Below are 16575 nucleotides of genomic sequence, written 5' to 3'. Positions count from 1 at the left end.
TGGTGGTGCACGCCTTTAATCCCAGCACTCGGAAGGCAGAGCCAGGCAGATCTCTGTGAGTTCAAGGCCAGCCTGGTCTACAGAGCGAGATCCAGGAAAGGCGCCAAAGCTACAGAGAGAAACACTGTCTTGAAAAACCAAGAAAAAAGAAAAGGAAAAAGAAAAAGAAACATAGTCACTGAGCTCTATCAGTAAGACCTGTGGCTGACTGGCAAAGGTTGCCATGAGTACCTAGTTGTGATATCAATCACAATGCTTTACAGATGTTGGTGATGGTGTATATTAGTTTGGGAATTTGTGTTGGACTTCCTCCCTCTGAAGATACATGCTCCGTGCAGTACCACAAAGGTTGAAGCTGGCAATATAACTGGACTTGGTGTCACACTTGTCTTCCCATGACTTACTGAGCCAGAGGAGGGGAGCAGAGACCCCTGGAAGCACAGATTTCAATAATCCACTTGCATTTCTGGACAAATGAGCTGTCCGGGTTCCAACAATTTTCCTTTTGATCAGGAAACAATAATCCATGTACAATCCAATGTACTGAGTAGCAGCAGCTCCAGTTAGTGTTGTGATGTGCAGTCAGACTATTTCATGCTGTAAAATTCATTTCTCTCCTGGGCTTTCATGAAGAAAAAAGAAATCTTTAGAAACCACATTATTATCACTTTTTTTTTCCGTTCACAGAAATCACAAAAACACAATGCAGTAAACAAAGTTTTCACATTCACTTTCTTTGATACTTATGACAACCCTGTGAAGGAAGCAGGACAAATCCATCAGATGCTTACTGTGTTTTCTCCCCATTTCCGATGTAAAAAACCTTCACTTTTGTTTCTTCTTTTATTTATTTTTTAGAGTGGAATGTTGGTACCATTGATTATATTTTGCGAAGTCCTTTGAGTTCTATGTATTTGACCCTTGAACTCTTCCTGTCCCATCTCCTCCCACAGCACTCATCTTGGTTAACGTCTCCAAGAAGACTCTTTGGCTCAGGTCCAAACCAATTGTCACTCATTGCTGTCAAAATCCTTGTCTGCCTCTGAAATGAATGGAGTTCCCCGATTGGAACTGATGCCCCTGTCAATCAAATTTCGTGATCTTTATTTAAAGGTATTATCACGAGACACACAGGAAATGTTGGTGTAACAGTATCCGTGACTGTGTCTGTCTGCTTAAGTACAGGGAAGTCCTGTAAGGTGAGAACTCTGGTTTGCTCAGTTGCATAGCTAGCCATTCTGTTCCTAGATGAAACCTTCCAATTAGTAATACACTCCAACAAAACCCTCTAAGGCAGTTTGTTGAATTTCAAGGTCAATCACTCTTTCCACAATGCTATCTATCAACATGTCTTCAACGTCAGTTGTTTAGTGAACACTTTTTAATTGTTTTATACTCAAGTCATGTTATTCATCTAAGGATTTCAGGTTGACGCCCGTGGAAGCTGACTTGCAAGGCAAATGCAGAATTCAAACTATTCTAGACCTTTAGAGAAATATTTAGAGGGAATAGGATGTTGAATATAAACTGGGGCAATTGCATTCCTGGGCCTTCTCAAATTAAACAAGCTACTGTTAAGTTCGAAAGTTCTGGAAGGTCACTCTTGGAGAGAAGTGAGGTTTTCAAAATGCAACCAGTGACATAGGAAAACAATCCTTGATTTGTAAGGAGTATAAAAGTATGTCTTCTAAAAGTGTGCTTTGGAGAGCATTAGTTGTTTTCAAATTGTGTATAGGACATTTTAGGAGGAGTTAATTTTATTGAAAGAAAATGAAGTACTAGTTGATAGTTGGAAAGGAAAATGTGTAAGGAGGTATCAAAGGACAATGGGTACAGAACTACATCGCCAAGATGTCCTGTAGCTCTTATTTTCCCTATATGCAATGCCAAACTTACCTATTTGATAGAAATAATTGGATGTCTAGAAGATAGTTTATGTGATGCTTGTCCATTATGTTTATAGTTTTAAAAAGATGAAATACATATGTATGTATTTCTCTAGATATATGTGCCCATGTTTTCAAAAAGAGAGAAGGGACCAATCAGCTAGCCAGCCAAACAAACAAACAAACAAAAAAAACCATAAACCCACAGATGGAAGAAGCTTAATGTGACAGATTTGGAATAGCCTATGCAAGCCACACCATAACACATCCTATTGTTACAGCCAGTGCTTAAGAAAAAAAAAAACAAAAAACATACGTTTCAATTAAACACAAACCCATGCATAACTGATAGAGAAACAGTTGTCTCGATGGCAACAGGCTTCTGGCCAGGGCTGTGCAAGCCAAAGTCGAGGAACGGACACTGTCAAGTGATGAGAAAAAATTGATCTGCCTAAAATCCTCTACCCAACAAAAATGCCTTTCAAGTATGAAAGCAGATCAAAAATTTTTGACAAGGAAAACTCAAGAGAATTCACTGTCAGCAGACCTGCACTAGAAAAAAAGTCCAGTGAAAGTCTTTAAGTAGAAGCAGAAAATACCAAATACACATTTGGATCTTTGTGAAAGATTATTGAAACTGGAAAATATGCAGGCAAATTAAATTCCTCTCACTTTTAATCAGTTTAAAAGCCATTGACTGGTCCAAAGGAAAAAATAGCCATTCTGGTGCTGATAATGCATATAGAAATACATCATATAACAACAATAACTCCAACATCTAGGGCGTGGGAGAGATGGAACAGATTGCTATAAAGTTCTCAAGCTATTTGTAAAGCAGCATAATATATTATCTAAACTAGAATATGATCGAGTTAGATATTTATGTTAAGGCAACCATTAGCAACAAAGCCAGCTGAAATTTCATGAAGATCTTTTTCAAAGGCCAAACATGTTTGTGGCCTTTTGAACAGTAATAAAAATCCAATAGTGATATCATATTGTTTAAAAATATGTATCACTATGAAGTGACGTGTGTGTGTGTGTGTGTGTGTGTGTGTGTGAGAGAGAGAGAGAGAGAGAGAGAGAGAGAGAGAGAGAGAGAGAGAGAGAGAGAGAAAGGCAGGTAATGTTGGTAATGATAATCAGCTTTTAAAATAAAATTGCAAGCAACAGCAAATAAATACTAAATAAATAAATGACTCATTAATAGAGTAGAAAGCCACTACTTGAATGATTTTGAGGGGCTGAATTTCATATTTCAAACCTGATGCCACTGGATAATTTTTATTAACAATAAAGGAAGATGTTCCCTTCAAAAGGAAAGACCTGGTAAAAAATTAGCATAAATTGTCAAACTTGGCCTTCTCTGTGAAGGGACCAAGTGACATTCTGTGCCCCGATACCATGAGCATGGATTGACTCTGTAGTATCCTTCCCTCTGTCTTAAAAACTGAATCTAATCATGAGGAAATAACAGAACAAATTCCAAATGATTTGGGTGTTCTCCAAGGACTGTCCTGAATGTAGGATCTCTTGCTTCCTCCTTCTCTCCCTCCTTCTCTTTGTGTCCTGGTTTCCTATGCCACGCGCCCCCCCCACCCCCTCCCCCGACTTGTGCATACAAAGCAAGCATTCTACCACTATGTTGCATCATCAATCCATGGTTCCCTCTATTAGTAAGAGCTCTGGATGCAATGGGCCACCTTGAGTGGGAAACAGAGGCTCCCCAACTGTAAACAGTTGGTCTGTGGTCACAGCTCCCCAGAGGCAGGAAGAGAGAAGAATGACCTGGCTGTATTCATCTCTAAAGCCCGAGTGTTCAACTTTGGTCAATATTTGTGATTTGTCAGAAAACCCCATGGTCAGCTTGTTGGAGGTGGCGTGGGGGTTGGGAATATAAGAGGGGACTTGCAGGGGGGTAAATGGGGAGTAAATATGATCGTATTCCATTGTATACGTGTATGAAATTCTCAAAAGTAAAAAATTTCTAAGTGAAAAGAATTTTAGTCAGAGGTCTTCAGAACATGCCATAGTTGACCACCAAACAACAGGTGTCTTCGAGGAGACTGTTTATCTCAGATCACAAAAGTGACAGGTGACTTATTTCATGCAAAGAGAAAAAAAGCAGGTAAACAGAGGCACCTGGACCTGAAGCCCGGTTGTGAATATGTGGTCCCGCTCTTTCCTCTCTGGACTCCCCTCACAGGTCCTTAATTTTGAGGGAAAAGGAAACCAGGAAGTGGATGTGAAGCATCCCCCAAGAAACAGAGCGTTTAACAGGAACAATGTGTCTGTAACCCCGTCTCCAGATTTAGCTCAGCCACCATCCATCATTTGCCGAGGAAAGCATGAAAAGTGGCAGATCTGTGTTCAGAGGAGGGAGAGTGTGAGTGGCATCCTTGCCAGCTAGGGGTGGAAGTAGGAGGCAGGCAGGGGCCTCTGTATTATACCTGAACTCGGATGCACTGTCGCCAGCTTCAAAACTCGGCTGGAGAATCAGAGCTAAAATTTTAACATAAGCTGAAGCCTTTTGAAGTGTGAGTGAATGAAATGAGATGTGTGAACACGCACAGACCCGGTCCTTCTGTTCATCCCAGGAAGCTCCCTGCCTGTAGATCCTGCAATACCCACAAAAGGAAGAGACCTTCCGAATGAGGGCACGCCGTGGGGTTCCCTCTATGAACAGTGTGGGGGTAACTGGGGAGATGTAAGCCTCCTCTCTGGCCAGTTTTAGATTTCCAGCGATGGGGGCTTCCTGGGGTCTGCGATGGAGCAGCCTGGGCTGTCATGGGCACTTTCAGACACTCCCTGGCACGTTCCCAGTGTGGATGTATCTGTGAAACACATTTGGCTCATTGACATCCCTTCATGTTTCCCTGTATTTCTGGGCATTGGTGCCGGGGCTCGGAAAGCTTGCTGAAGCTGGCTAAGTTGCCTCTCTGCAAGCTTCGCCTGTGGGGGCTTCGTTTGGATGAGACCTCCCCTCGGGAATTCAATTCCTGGGGATCCAAATCTGAAGCCAAGTTGTTAGATGCAGAATCATGCCTGTTCTCCAAGAGCTGGGCCTTCTGGGTGATTTTGATGAGAAGCGAGAACCCAGAGCACAAACGCAGCATGCGGAGAACAAAGGCTCCACGTGTTTCACAAATGGGTACACTGAATTCTCACACATGCAACGGCTGATCCGAGTGTTCAAAACTGTGTTTCTTCCTGCAGTTAACTGCCGCGATACTTTCACGAATGAATAATACAATGATTCTTTAATTTACTTCTCAAACCATTGAACATAGTGCTTGTTAAAAAATTTTCCTGTAGGTTTCTCTGACTCTTTTCTAGTAGTTTTCCCCATGCTACAGTTGTTGTATTCTAAGTTCTGGTGACAGTGATGTCACAGCCATTCATTTCATGGGTGCCCATGCTGCCTTCAAGATGGAGAAAAAATAAAATACTTGCTGTTCATCCCACACAATCTAGAGATGAAGCTAGGTCCAGATGTCGGATTTCAGACCCCTGGAGTTACTTTTTAAAGTTGTTATAACATCATCAATCTATCAATCTCTGTCTATCTATCTATCTCTATCTATCTATCTATCTATCTATCTATCTATCTATCTATCTATCTATCATTATCTATCTGTTTTATCTGTATGAGTGTACATGTGCCACAGCACATAGGTGGAGATCAGAGGACAAGTTTTTTTTTTTTTTTTTTGTGTGTGTGTGTGTGTGTGATACATGTACAGGTCAGTGGACAGTTTGTGGGAGTACTCTCCTTCCATATGTGGGTCCCAGGGATCAAACTCAGGTATTCAGGCTTGGTGGCAAGTGTCTTAACTTGATGGTACATTTTGCTGGTCCAGGAATTATTATTTTGCCATTGTTTCACCCTGCATAACACACACACACACACACACACACACACACACACACACACACACACACAGAGCCCACTGAGCACACTTTCAACAACCACTGCTAACTAAATGGAATAGTGTTAGCTCTTGGATGTAAAGTGTCTTTCTCGGGTTCATGTATGTGTTTGTACATTTGGTCACCAGATGTTGGTGCTGTTTGGGGAGGCTGGGGAACCTTTAGGGGGTGGATCCTAGTTGGATGAAGCCTGGGGATGGGCCTTAAGGTTTATAGTCCATCTTTTCCTTCTGTCTTGACTCTGTATCCTGATCCACACAGATAAGCGCATGCTCCAAAGGCTAAGAATGTTAACAACTGTTGCCACCCACCATGCCTTCTCCTCATGGTGGATGAATCAAAATGAATCCTCCCTTGCCTATTTGCTCTTTGTTAGGTATTTGGTCACAGCAATGTAATTCAAATAAACCTTTTCCTCTCCCTTTGGTATTTTATCATAGCAATAGACAGAGAACTAGTACAGCACTGTTGTGGAATATTTATTTATGCAAAGATGTATTGCTGTTATATCTTGCCTGCCTAAGGCACCTGATTGGTCTAATAAAAAGCTGAATGGCCAATAGCTAGGTAGAGGAGGGAATAGGCGGGGCAGGCAGGCAGAGAGAAAAGTGAAGAGGAGGAATCTAGGCTCCAGAGAAGAGAATGTGGGAGAAAGAGAGAAAGATGCTCAGGGCCAGCCAGCCAGCCAGAAACAAAATAGGACATATAGAATGAAAGAAAGGTGAAAAGCCCCAAGGCAAAATGTCGATGAAGAGAAACAGGTTAAATTAAGTTATAGGAGCAGGTGGGACATATGTGGGGCAAGCATAAGATAAGGCCAAACATTCACAAGTAATAATAAGTCTCTGTGTCTTTACTTAGGAGCTGGTTGGCAGCCTTCATGAAAGCCTGCCACACAGCACTACAGCAAACATAGAGCAAAATTATAAAGTGCATGCGCGCGCGCGCGTGTGTGTGTGTGTGTGTGTGTGTGTGTGTGTGTGTGTGTGCAGGTGCATGTATATGTGCATGTAGAGGCCAAAACTGTCAACCTCAAGTGTCATTTCTCAGGTACCATCTACTTTGGTTTTTTTGGTTTTTGGTTTTTGTTTGTTTGTTTTAGATATTATCTTCTCATTGGCTTGGAGTTCACTGATCAGGCTGTCTGGTCATTGAGTCTCAGGGTTCCTCCTACCTCCACCCCCAGCATTGGGAGTGCAAGCAGGGTCTACCACACTTGGCTTTTTACATGAGTGCTAGAGATCAAACTCAGGTCCTGACACTTACAAGGCAGGCACTTTACTGACTTAGCCGTCTCGGTGGGCCTACAATTTTCTTGATTAGATGCATTTCACATTTTTCTCACGAGCATGGCTCCAACTCTACGAACACTTAGCCGAGATCAAATATGCAAGAAGGTCTGAATTCTGCTAGTGTAGGAGGTGTGTCTCCATCCTGATGCCTCTGGTGGGAATTTGTTTAAAAGGCCATTCAGGATTCATGCCGCCTCATTATTCTGTGAAAAACCACAGTCTGTGAACTAGCAAATGAATCTAGAGAGAATTTCCTGTGGTCCTCTATTGCAACCCTCTTCTTAGTCTTTGATTTTCCTGGGATTTCTTGGGATATGTCATGGAACAACAGTGCTTCCATAGTCTTCTGGGCTGTGTGAATCCTAGCCTGCCAGCGAGGTATATTCTAAGTGTTAACAGTACAACCAAACACCAAGTTTTATTTTTTTTTACCCCTTGCTCTGTGCTGTGACATGAATAAAAAAATGCATGCTTGGGGGATAGAAGCAATTTCAGTTCCTGTTCCTTCTCTAGCTAAATAGGGCAATCTTGACATCTCTGTGGTTTACGAGGAGCCTTTAACTAAGCTGTTTCTTGATCCCTCCCTCTTTATTGCTTTTCACACAAGAGGGGTTTTAAACCATGCATACTACAATAATCCCAGTGTCAAACTGATTATTAGGAAGCTCAACTGTTGTGCGACTTTGGGGAACATGGTGGCTCTGAGGTTTGCCTTTTTTGCTTCTCTAAAGCTCCTTAAAGGCATCCTCATACAAGAAGAAGGTCTGAAATATATAGATCCACTATTTTCTTCTCTATCTTCCCCTAAGTAGTCATGCACACAGTTGTGAACATGCATGTACACATGCATATGTACACCTCTATCTATTGTCTATCTGTCTGTCTGTCTACCTACCTATCTCTACATCATCTATCATTTATCTCACATAAATCTATCAATCTATCCCTCCTCCTCATCACCATGATCATCTATTATGTATCTGTCTATATGTCTGTCTATTACTCTATCTTTTATCTTCATCTTCATAATCACCACCGTCATCATCTATTACCTATCATCAATCTATTAATCTGTTTATCTTCAGCAGCATTAGCAGATATTATTTATAATATATTACTTACCTATCTGCCTGTCTTTCTGTTTGTCTGTCTATCTGTATGTCATCTAGCCGCACACATATACACATAGTTTGATCAATGATGCTATGATTAGACTAAGAGCGATTAGGACATGGGAACTAGACACATCACTGGGTGGGGCTACTTCAAGGTGCAGTACCAGCCTCCCTCTAGGAAGGTGGTGTTTTTAGAATTAGTGTTTCTCTCCAGTCATCTGAGAGTGACTTTAGCAGAAACTGGATGCTCTAGCTGATGATGAGATGGGGAACATTTAGGTAGCATCAGCAGCTCCAAAGATGATGGTTAGACACAATGAACAAGGTCCCCCAGCAGGCTGTGTCATTGAGAGACTGTGCCAGAGTAGCTGAGTATGTGGTAGGAATCTGATTTTACAGACCTTTCTCTTGACATACTGAGAACTGCCAGGGAACAGAAATTCCTTTTGCTCAGCGAAGTCAGTCTTTGTCTCCTTAAGGCTTCCACCAACAGGATAGGGCCCAATGACACTAGAGAGGTTCATATACTTCATTCACAGGCTATTCATTTATGGTTGACACAACCCATAAGACCTTCCAGAACAAGTGGGACCATATTACCTGGCTGCTAAAACCTGGCCAAGTTGATGTAGAAGAAAATGAGTGCAGATACTTCTTGACTTATTTGCTATGGAGCACCACCAGATTAAACTCATCAGCCTTCAGCTGTGTCAAATCCCAGACGCACGGACCATGGTGGCTCACTCACCATGTGTGCTAGCATAGCACTTCCATACTTTGGAGTGATCATGTAGGGCTGACTGGGGGATTGATGCTGCCTGGTCTCAGAAGAGCATCCTAGCATGCATCACTAGCTTAGGAAAAGGTAAAAATGCTGAATTCAAAGTGTATCTGCCACTGAATGTAGATTGCTTTTGTATCATGATGAAGTTGAACCGTAGTAAGTGCAGACTATCGGGCCAGCTCTTCACGATTGACTTTTCTTCCTCCCATCTTCTAGCCTGGAATTTAGCCCCTTTTGGAGTCATTCTCCAATGTCTCTGAATAGAGAGAGGGTGGCTGTTTTTAAGTATTTTATCTGGATTTTCTGTTGTTCTTAATAATTGATCTGGCAGAAGCTTAAGTCTATCATTGAGTTTATAGAGATCACTGCCTATGTTTTTGACTGTTTTTGATCAGTTAGTTATGGAGAGGAAAAGATAGCACATAGCTTTAGATTTCCTATGCAATAGTCTGAGGAAATTATTATGTGTTTGGTAACTTTGGAAATGAGAGAAAAATCGTAACATTGAAATTTTGGGGAAAATCTTAAGCACCTGTTTTAGTTAGGGTTTCTATTGCTGTGATAAAACATGATGAGAAGCAACATGGAAAGTAAAGGGTTCATTTCATCTTACCCTTCTGTGTCAAAGTCAGTCCTGAAGGGAAATAGGGTAGGAACTCAAGGCAGGAACCTGGAGGCAAAATCCAAAGCAGAGGCTTTGGAGGAATGCTGTTTACTAGCTTGCTCCACATGGCTTGCTAATCCTACTTCCTTATACACCCAGGACTCCCTGCCCAGAGGTTCACAGCTCTCAGTGTTCTGGACCCTCCTGCATCAATCTTTAGTCAAGGCAATACCCCATAGGTCTATCTATGGTCCAGTCTTGTGGAGGCATTTTCTCAATTGAGGTTACCTCTTCTCACTTGAGTCAGAACTGTGTCAAGTTGACAAAAACCAACCAGTGCCCTACCTAAAACATCCCAATTGAATTTTAAGATCCAAAGAAGGAACAGAAAAAGTTGGTTAGGGAATAGGAAGAAAAGTGGAGGTCAGAAGTTCCCCCAGAAGCTACTGTGGGAGGAAGGAGTATTTGCCCTTCAGATGGAAAAGGTTGGAGACAGGTTGTGAGCAGACTAGTTATTAGTTATCCTTATAAGAAAGATGGAGAATTCATTCTGCTTTCATCCTAATAGACTGAAGTCTCTCAGCTTCCCTTGGGGAAAGAGTTTGCTCCTAGACATTTGCTATGTGATCTCGAAGTGTGTGAAGTCTGATTGCACACAGTCTGGCATCTGCGAAGCCTGAAGTTAGTATTTCATCTCTGCTTTTCTTATTAGTCCATATAGAATGAGCCATTAGTAAGGCAAATTACAGGGAGTTGATTTACCTGGTGCTGCATCTGTATGAAGCTTTCCGTTGCTTTGTCCGGTTTGCTCATTTGTTTTTACTTTTTGGCAGCTTGGTCCCTGGACTGTGCTCTGTGTTCATCCACCTCTAGAGCATCCCAGTTTTGTTCAATACTTCACAGAAAGCTTGGTTTCTTCTTGCTTACAGCTCCCTGCTGAAAGTTGCCTGTGGCTGATGAACCCTGGAGTGAGTGCCTAACACAGGAACAAGATGCAGTTTTTCTTACTTTTTAAACTAGAAACTTAAATCAAAAACCCCAAAGGCCAGGTCCCAGATGGATTGCTTTCTCTTTTATTCCCAGCAATGGGGCAACCTCCACAGGAGGTGACCCACTTTTCTCACACGATATTACTCTTATATTTTGTCCCATCTACAGGTACAAAGTCTCTGTGATTCTTCCTTATCCTGCGAACATGATAGAAAAAGCCCCCTCAAAACCCCTAACCCACAGAGAAACCATTTTCTCATCATTTCTCTTACGTATTCCATCTATCGCCACAGCATATGTCTAGAAATGGATTACATTGTAGTATATACTGCTTATGTGTAAAATCGTAGAGGTGCTTGTCATTACACAATGAACAAAAGTTGGCCAAAACAGAATTATTGCTGCCCAAAAGGAAAACTTGAGCTGAATGAAACTGGCACAAAATTATTTCATTAATTCTTTCATCATTATTGTAGCAACAAAACATCCCTACTGTAAACTGTTTGTGGAAAGTTCTTCACTCACTGGAAGGGGACCTAAGCATTGGGATGAGATTCTCAAGGAAATCATATCATGATGCCATCTCCACAGCAAATCAGGGAAACCGAGACCTTCTTTGAAATGACCAGACAGTTCAGAAGGCTGCAGGGAAGAGGGAAAGTGAAGGGAGAAGGTCAGGGCTTACTCACCAACGGCCACTGTAGCAGAAAACAGAAGTAGTTTTTCCGGTGTGCAGACAGGAAACGGAGTTGAGAGTTGGAGGAGAGAAACCACTGGAGAGCTGACAACCTAGTACTTCAAAGACGCCGATCTCCATGTTGCCAGGATAGTAAACATTCTTTTAAGGAAAGGTTTTTAGGGAGCAGCAAAGCAACCAAAGTAACAGGGTGCTCAGTTGTGACAAGCGGGGGTTGCGCCATGGAGACATTCCCATGACCGTCACGAGTCTGCATGACACAGTACATGTGATTACTCACGCACAGGAGCTCCATTCTTAAATGAGGAAGGGGTCTCCTACTTCCCAATTCACTCCTCCCAGAGAAGGAAGCTAGCAATGGTGGAAACCCAGAAAGTGGAGGAGTGAGGTCATGAACTTGTGGTCCAGAACTGGATCACCAGTTACGCATTTTGTCTTATTCTTCTTCTTGTCTTTGAACACTTCTCATGCCTAGGAACACAGGAAAGAGTGTGTGAGACTGCTCTGAGTTTTGGCTCCTCCCACCTTCCTGAATTTAGAGAAATTGCTTAAATTTTATGAGCCCCTAGTCTCTTCAGCTAATTAACAACAATAGGGTCCTTAGTTAAGGAATCTAGTACCATAACTAGTATCCAGTTCCTGTCATGTAATAACTACCCACTAAAGTTTTATTAACTCAATTTTCAGAATTAAAAAATCTAGGTAATAAGAGAGACTATAAAACCAGTTTTCCTAGATTCTACTCAAAGGGTGCTGGTGGGGGAACCACTCTGTTAGTGTCTGGGAGAGGATATGAAAGTCTACAAGTAAGAGAAAAACCATCAGCTACCTTGACACTCACTCTGTCAGTTCTTGACCAAATCTGGAGAGGCTGAGTTTCATATTGCAAGGGCACCCAGTTGGGTTGTCGCTATTCGGAGAACTTGGCGACATGAGTCTCAGGGGACGCAATGTGTGCTCAAGCATACAGTGTCAGCAGACAGATCCTGTAGCCTCCGGAGTGAGCTGTGAGTAGCCGTTTCCCTGACTCCAACTGGTGTCAAAAATCCTCAATACTGCTTTATGGTTTTAGACCCTAGTAAACACAATGTGTAACTCTACAGTGTGACTGTTCACTCCATACTCCAAAAGGACATTGGCGTTAAAGGCACTGCAGTGCAGATGAGCTGGGAAAGTAGTATCTCTCCATCCTCAGTCCATTTCTCAGTCGGCAGCATTTATGTACCAGGCATGCTGGCACACATTTCTAATTCCAGCACTTGGGAGGTGGAGGATAGAGGATTAGGAATTTGAGGTCATGCTTGGTGCCATGGTGGGTTCAAAGTCACCCTGGGTTACCTGTGATCCTATGTCAAAAAAAGCGAACAGTTGGGGGAATAGGCTATTGAGAGGTACCTGTCAGTTTAGAGGTGTATATTTGATAATTACTACTCTAATCTGACACAGAAGTCCAAGATCTCCGTCTCTTCATGCTTCTGGGGCTGAGTTGGCTTCCTGTCCCTGCTAGAGTTGACTACCACAAGGGTCTTGGTTTAAAAACACCACCGATGCATTCCATTCCAATCCTGGAAGGGAGAAGTCCTACAGTTCTCTCTGGGGTGGATGAAGGTCTTCCCGGGACCTATTTATTCTGAAAGCTTGCAAGGAAAACCTTCTCTCTTACCTTTCATTCACTAAAGGATGTGTATCCTTCCGCTCATGGTCTCTCCATCACCAAAGCCATTGCTGTTGCCCTGTTACCTACCTCTCTGATCTCAGCATGAAAGTGTCTGTCATTTGGAGGGCTCACGTGATTAGACTAGTGCCATATCTATCATCCAAAACAGTCTCTGTAACTCAACTTGACCTCTAACTTGACCTCTCTGCAATGCCTTCTTTGCAGAACTGGGTAGCATATCCACGTGGGCTTCAGGAATCAGATGGTGGGTGACTCTCTTAGAAATCTATGTCGTTATTCTGCCCGATTTAAACAACTAGCACAATTTGAACGTCTGACACAAACTTCTGAAATAACTACATATTTCTCCATAGCACACTCATCTTGTCTTAGAGAGGAGCCGGAGGAACTCTTCAGAGTGACCACTGCAGGCAGGCCTTGATCAGATGCTGTGGACAGAGAGAACTTAGTCATACTATCTCATGTCCTCCCGTGAGCTCACAAGAAGTAATGTCCTGGCATTACCAAGGACTTTAAACAATTCCAAGGATATAGAGAGAGGAAGCAAGTGTGAATGAACTGGAAAGTGTCTAGAGAGTGGGGTCTTTCCTCAGAAAAAATCTGGGAAGATAGGGCAGCCTGATGATTATAGGTGGTTTCCCTCTGGGAAGATGGTTTTGCCAGAATTAATGTCTATGTCCAGCCGTCTGAGGGTCAATACATCAGAAAGAGGATGGTATAGTTCTGACTAGATGTAGAATGTGTAGCGAGTCTCAGAAGTCCCCCAGACGAAAGTCAGAAACAATGAACAAAGTTCCCCTGCTGGTCGTGCCATTGGGTGTGTGTCCCTGTGGCTCTGTCTACGGCAGAGAGTTGATTACACACTTGCCTTGAGAGCCTGAGAGATGTCAGTGAGTGTCTGACTTGGATGTATCAGTTTTCCCTATGAGATGCCCTCTTTACTGTGCTCTAGGATTTGCCTGGGGCTTCTCCAGCGTGTCTTCTTGTGCTGCCAATGAGGAAGTGGACTACTGGAGAGGAAAGCTCAGCATGGTAGCAGGAGGGAGGAAAGGGAAGTTGAAAGGGTGAGGGGTTTTCTGAAGCAGCTGCCTCTGGGGGCGGGACTGTTTGTGGGACAGAAGCTCAAGAGAGGAAGTAAAGCAGTAATGATGCTGAAGAAGAATGTGTTAGAGCAGAAAGAAGGTCCTAGGGGGTGTGACCCAGAAATATAGCCATTTTCTAAAGGGAGGACAGGTTTATTTTGAATCACGGTTTTGGAGGGGGTCTGTTCATTACGGTAGAGAGGGTGTGGTACAGCAACTCACCTGATGGCTGCCTGCCAGAATGCAGGGGTTGGCCAGAGACACAGAGACAGATGCAACAGAGACAGAGACAGTGAGACACACACACACACACACATACACACACACACACACACAGAGAGAGAGAGAGAGAGAGAGAGAGAGAGAGAGAGAGAGAGAGAGAGAGAATATGCTTGCCTTGGTGAGCTTTTCCCTCTTCTTACATCCCATTTGAGACCCCAGCTTTTGAGATAGTGCCACCTGAATTCAGAGATGATGCTCTCCTGTGTCAATCCTCACAAATACTCCTAGAGGCCTGCTTCACCCATCTCCTGGGCATCTCTCAATTCAACGAATGTTAATCAACTTCTCTCTACATTTATTTTTCTGGAAAAAGTAGAAGCCTTTTCGGTGTCAGGATCACTTCACTTGGTGTGATTGATTTTTATAGCTATTGAAAGTGTTAGGACCAGGTCTGGAGAGAGGACTCAGTAGTTAAGAGCGCTTGTTGATCTTGTAGAGGTCTCACGTTTGATTCCCAGCACCCACGTAATGAATTACAAATACCTATAACTCCAGTTCCAGGGGATCTGATGCCCTGACCTCTGTTGGCAGCAGGCACACATGTGGCAAACATCCATAAATGCAGACAAACACTCAGACATAGAAAATAAAATGTTAGAAACATCTGGAATTCTTAGAATTATTAAGCTAGCAAGTGGAGAAACTGAGGGGAGGAAGTAGGGAGGCTTTTGACAGTGACCTGAGGTGAGAACTATTTCACGACCCATCTAGACAACACAGCGCCTTCACATTTGAAATATGCACACTCTTTGTTGGTCAATTATGCTTCTCAAAGCCTGGGGAAAGTAAAAAATAAAGACAGTCTCAATGACCATAACTGTGCTCGTGGGAAAGTGATTCCTGCCTTTGCTGTGATTTGTGCCAGTAACATCCAGGGAGGCATTGCTCCGTTCCAGACAAAGACTATAGACTTGTCATTCAAATGGCCTGGATTCAAGCCCAGCATTGTCATCATTAGCCAGATGACATTGAGTGATTGCCACAAACCTTTTTTTCCTAGTCCCCCTGAAATGGGAACAATATGACACACGGGGTTGTTATGATTTAATAAGAGGAAACATTTAAAATAGTGCATTGCCTGACTTTTTGACACTCAAAGATGTTTAGTGGGCATTTGATAAACACCCTTTGGTGAATGGGTTTATCAGAGCAGTCCTCATCTGCCAGGGTTCCGATTGCAAGGAGCATAATGGAGAAATGAATGATGGGTAAGATGGTAAGCAGCTGACCACAAGTACAGGGCACTGAGGAGGGTGTAATGGTGTGCCTTGGGACTCCTCTGGACTGTTCTATGACGCATTAAATAGTTTTGGGGTGCAGAACACATCTGTTACCCTTTTACCTCATCCAAGTGTTCAAGTCCCATAACAGAAACTCCTGTGTAGAGCTGAGCAGTGCAACAGACTCTATGCTTCAAGGTTTAGAATTTGACTATGTTTACTTCTGAAGTAATAGATGAATGCCAGCTGAGGAATTTCATTAAACATCGCTCCTAACTCTGGTAATCTTTAAGAAGAAAATGCAGGAGAAAAAAAGTCATCTTTAGTATTCCACATCTCACATTCCATGGCTCTAAAATAATTCCAGGGTGCCAATTTTAGGTATTCCTCTTTATAGGAATTGGCTCTGCCTGGGGAGACCAAGACCATATGCCAGGGACATTGTCTAAGTCGGGTCAAGTAAGCAGGACCGCTTCTCCTGTCTCAGCTTCAGCAAATCTTTCAAGCTGGCCTTTTTTATTTATAACTCTGTAGAAGACCAAAACAACCGTGCATCTGATGAGGGTGCAGAGAAACCAAACCTAGCTGCGGCTCCGCACTGCTAAATGGTGATTTCTCATTGACGTATGCGCTATCACAGACCGTGCAGCTGTGTGCCATGGACTTCTCAGGCTTGATTACAAACAACCCCTGACGGACTGCTCTGGGAGAACGGCGAGGGAGCCGTCCCTTCTAGAGACTCTAATTCTTTCCTAGTGGAACAAAGGCCAGCGTGTTGAAGGACAAGTTTCATCATTACTCTTTACCTAAGGAACGGGGAAGGTAGCTTGGGTACCTCTTGAAAATCTGAAGCAGCCATAATCAATTATCCCTATTTGGGCTAGAGTAATTTTTCTTACTGGTAGTTCTTAAGAGTCCTTACACCAAAAAAGAAAAGAAAACAAACAAACATAAAGCCAGGATTCAAAATCGAATTGTCCGTAGTGCTTGGGTAACTGTATATCCTTGAGGTTGG

The 16575-nt window shown here is 42.8% G+C and overlaps 1 long non-coding RNA gene across 1 annotated transcript; it reads right to left on the bottom strand.

The window, feature by feature from the left end:
- LOC143268976 (uncharacterized) lies at positions 1-11546 on the bottom strand. Its single transcript, XR_013045231.1, has 3 exons — positions 11291-11546; positions 10374-10587; positions 1-622 (listed from the first exon to the last, which is right to left on the bottom strand). It is a non-coding gene; the product is annotated as an uncharacterized LOC143268976 (long non-coding RNA).
- Positions 11547-16575: the final 5029 nt, after the last annotated feature.

The sequence above is a fragment of the Peromyscus maniculatus genome, chromosome 16 (assembly GCF_049852395.1).
Source record: "Peromyscus maniculatus bairdii isolate BWxNUB_F1_BW_parent chromosome 16, HU_Pman_BW_mat_3.1, whole genome shotgun sequence".
NCBI classification, from domain to species: domain Eukaryota; kingdom Metazoa; phylum Chordata; class Mammalia; order Rodentia; family Cricetidae; genus Peromyscus; species Peromyscus maniculatus.
This window is presented reverse-complemented; position numbering and strand designations above follow the sequence as displayed.